We start from the raw sequence: 3,639 nt of genomic DNA, 5'->3' as shown, positions 1-3,639 counted from the left end.
TCTGATGCCCGAACCTTCATCTAGGATGATGTGACAATTTATATATTCTCTCTGTGTGGCTGTTCTTATTTTATTTTATTTTTTAATGTTTAGATTTGTGACATGTCTTAAACATGTTTTTTGTTGTGTATTATTTTTATGCATAATAGGTGAATTAAGTACATCTAGCTCTCTAGGATAATCTCTTGCAAGCTAAATGGTCATTCTAAATATGCTTAATATTATCAGATGATGCATTACCTATTAATGTATATTAATATGTATATTTTAAATAAGATTAAATGTCATGTTATGTTCTCCACATATCAGTTTGCTATGGCAGCCAGAGGATAGACCTGCTACCCTTACAGTATTAGTTTCCCAAAATGTATTCAGGAACCATATGGTTAAAACTCCCCTCCATTGGATTTGATGGGCAGCACCCTTCTAATTTACATAATTATCCAGTGGCCTGTAAATTACCGGCCAGGGGCGGGGATTTCTAATTGATCACGTGGGTGTCTGTGGGTATTTAGGGAACATCCCTGGCTGCAGTATAGCACTCTTTGAAAAAGTCTCTTAGACGAAATGCGTCAGAGAACCTGTCCTGTTTTTATGGCAATGTTGCCGGAATAAAGCTTTTGCACGCAGTCACTGCCGCCAGCCTGTCTTTTTGCTGTGCTCCAATGTCCTTGTTTCTCCCCTCCTCTTACTGTGAGGTGGGTGCAGGTATCGGGCACTATACAGCAGGGTGCTGTGAGGTGGGTTCACGTACCGGGCACTATAAAGCAGGGGCTGTGAGGTGGGTGCAGGTGCCGGGCACTATACAGCAGGGTGCTGTGAGGTGGGTGCAGGTATCGGGCACTATACAGCAGGGTGCTGTGAGGTGGGTGCAGGTACCGGGCACTATACAGCAGGGTGCTGTGAGGTGGGTGCAGGTACCAGGCCCTATACAGCAGGGTGCTGTGAGGTGGGTGCAGGTACCGGGCACTATACAGCAGGGTGCTGTGAGGTGGGTGCAGGTACAGGGCACTATACAGCAGGGTGCTGTGAGGTGGGTGCAGGCACCGGGCACTATACAGCAGGGGTGTTGTGAGGTGGATGCAGGTACCGGGCACTATACAGCAGGGTGCTGTGAGGTGGGTGCAGGTACCGGGCACTATACAGCAGGGGCTGTGAGGTGGGTGCAGGTACCGGGCCCTATACAGCAGGGTGCTGTGAGGTGGGTGCAGGTACAGGGCACTATACAGCAGGGTGCTGTGAGGTGGGTGCAGGCACCGGGCACTATACAGCAGGGGTGTTGTGAGGTGGGTACAGGTACCGGGCACTATACAGCAGGGTGCTGTGAGGTGGGTGCAGGTACCGGGCACTATACAGCAGGGGCTGTGAGGTGGGTGCAGGTACCGGGCCCTATACAGCAGGGTGCTGTGAGGTGGGTGCAGGTACAGGGCACTATACAGCAGGGTGCTGTGAGGTGGGTGCAGGCACCGGGCACTATACAGCAGGGGTGTTGTGAGGTGGGTGCAGGTACCGGGCACTATACAGCAGGGTGCTGTGAGGTGGGTGCAGGTACAGGGCACTATACAGCAGGGTACTGTGAGGTGGGTGCAGGTACCGGGCACTATACAGCAGGGTGCTGTGAGGTGGGTGCAGGTACCGGGCATTATACAGCAGGCGCTGTGAGGTGGGTGCAGGTGCCGGGCACTATACAGCAGGGGCTTTGAGGTGGGTGCAGGTACCGGGCACTATACAGCAGGGTGCTGTGAGGTGGGTGCAGGTACCGGGCACTATACAGCAGGGGCTGTGAGGTGGGTGCAGGTACCGGGCATTTTACAGCAGGGCGCTGTGAGGTGGGTGCAGGTACCGGGCATTATACAGCAGGCGCTGTGAGGTGGGTGCAGGTGCTGGGCACTATACAGCAGGGGGCTGTGAGGTGGGTGCAGGTACCGGGCACTGTACAGCACGTGCGCTGTGAGGTGAGTGCAGGTACCGGGCACTATACAGCAGGGTGCTGTGAGGTGGGTGCAGGTACCGGGCACTATACAGCAGGGTGCTGTGAGGTGGGTGCAGGTACTGGGCACTATACAGCAGGGTGCTGTGGCTTAGCTGGTTAAAGCGCCTGTCTAGTAAACAGGAGATCCTGAGTTCAACTCTCAGCAGCGCCTGATAGATGTTCTTTTATCAACAAGCAAAGTATTAATATACCGTAGTGTCCTCTGAGATGGAAATAAATGTGTGTGACCCAGAGCCCGCGCAGTGTGACATTAAATACTTCCCTTTACCTAATGTGTAAAAATTAGATCATAAGCTTTTCTAAGACTGTATCACTGGATTCTTTTTCTATGCATGTGATAGAGACAGAACTATAAAATATTGTATATTTAACCATTTTTATATTTTTTACCTTTTTTATAGTCCTCGTTGTAGATGGGATTCACGTGATTCAGAAACTGTTTCTTCCGCTGGGATCCATTTTAACTGGCCAGACGTGTCAGAAACAGATCTCTGTCCGGTGCTACATTTCTACTGAAAGGATCAACAAGGATCCATATACAAATAAAAGGAACTTTCTTCTTCTACAAAAAGGAGAAAAAAACGTATAAACCTTTTACTATATACTATTTACTATTTATTCAATACCCGACTAGCACCCTCTCTATCCACCTTTAAGACACATCTGCTTAAAGAAGCATACGAATAGCACTGTGGATATTCTGAACACATGATACATAAAGCTTGGCCCCCTGCAGACGCACTTACCAGAACTCCCTCCTACTGTCTCTATACGTTCTCCCTACCTACCAATTAGACTGTAAGCTCCTTGGGGCAGGGACTCCTCTTCCTTAATGTTACTTTTATGTCGGAAGCACTTATTCCCATGACCTGTTATTTATATTATTTGTTATTTATATGATACTAGCTGATATACCCGGCGCTGCCCGGGATTTAATGTTGTGGCTCCCCCTCTCTCTCTCTCCCTTCCACTGTCTCCCCCCTCTCTTTCTCCCCCGTTCACAGCAATACGCCCCCCCTTCAAAGCTTCTTTACCCCCCCCTGTTCACAGCTCTGGTCCCCCCCCCCCCAGTTCACATCTCGGATTCCCCCTCCACCCCCTGTTGCCAGCTGTGATTCCCCCTGTGTATTTGTCAGCTGACCTGACTAAGGGGGGAAGTGTCTGAGTCAGGACTTTGACTGAGTGGGTGGGTGAGTGAGTGGGTAGGTGAGTGAGTGGGTGGGTGGGTGACTGACTGGGTGACTGACTGGGTGGGTGGGAGACTTACCTTGACCGGGTGGGTGGTGGTTCCTGGCGGCAGACGGTTCCCCTCCTGGCCCTGATATCTCCGTGGCATCTGCCTGGGGCAGGAGGTGGAGTTGGGAAGTTGGCAGGGGGGGGCAAGAGTGGCAGGCTGGGGCAGAAGGGCCATGCCGCGCTTCCCCTCCGTTCCTCGTTGGGAGCAAGGGGGGAGGAGCCTGAAGTTGGCGGCTGGGGCAGGAGGGCCGCACCGCGATTCCCCTCCGTCCGGGAGCCGGTGCAGGGCGGCGCACGTGAGGGTGAGTGTGATGGGGGGGGATAGAGGGGGGAGCCGGCGGGGAGATGAGCAGAGAGACAGAGTGTGAGTGTGTGTGTGTCAGTCATTCAGTCGGGTGAGGCCGAGGGGG

At 52.1% G+C, this 3,639-nt stretch overlaps 1 non-coding gene across 1 annotated transcript; it reads left to right on the top strand.

Moving 5' to 3' along the window:
- The first annotated feature begins 2,070 nt into the window (after window positions 1–2,070).
- On the top strand, window positions 2,071–2,144 carry TRNAT-AGU (transfer RNA threonine (anticodon AGU)). The gene has a single exon. It is a non-coding gene; the product is annotated as a tRNA-Thr (tRNA).
- The last annotated feature ends 1,495 nt before the right edge of the window (window positions 2,145–3,639 follow it).

This window comes from Ascaphus truei, unplaced genomic scaffold, assembly GCF_040206685.1.
Source record: "Ascaphus truei isolate aAscTru1 unplaced genomic scaffold, aAscTru1.hap1 HAP1_SCAFFOLD_526, whole genome shotgun sequence".
Lineage (NCBI taxonomy): Eukaryota > Metazoa > Chordata > Amphibia > Anura > Ascaphidae > Ascaphus > Ascaphus truei.
Note: the sequence above shows the minus strand (reverse complement) of the source record. Positions and strands in the feature narration are given on the sequence as shown.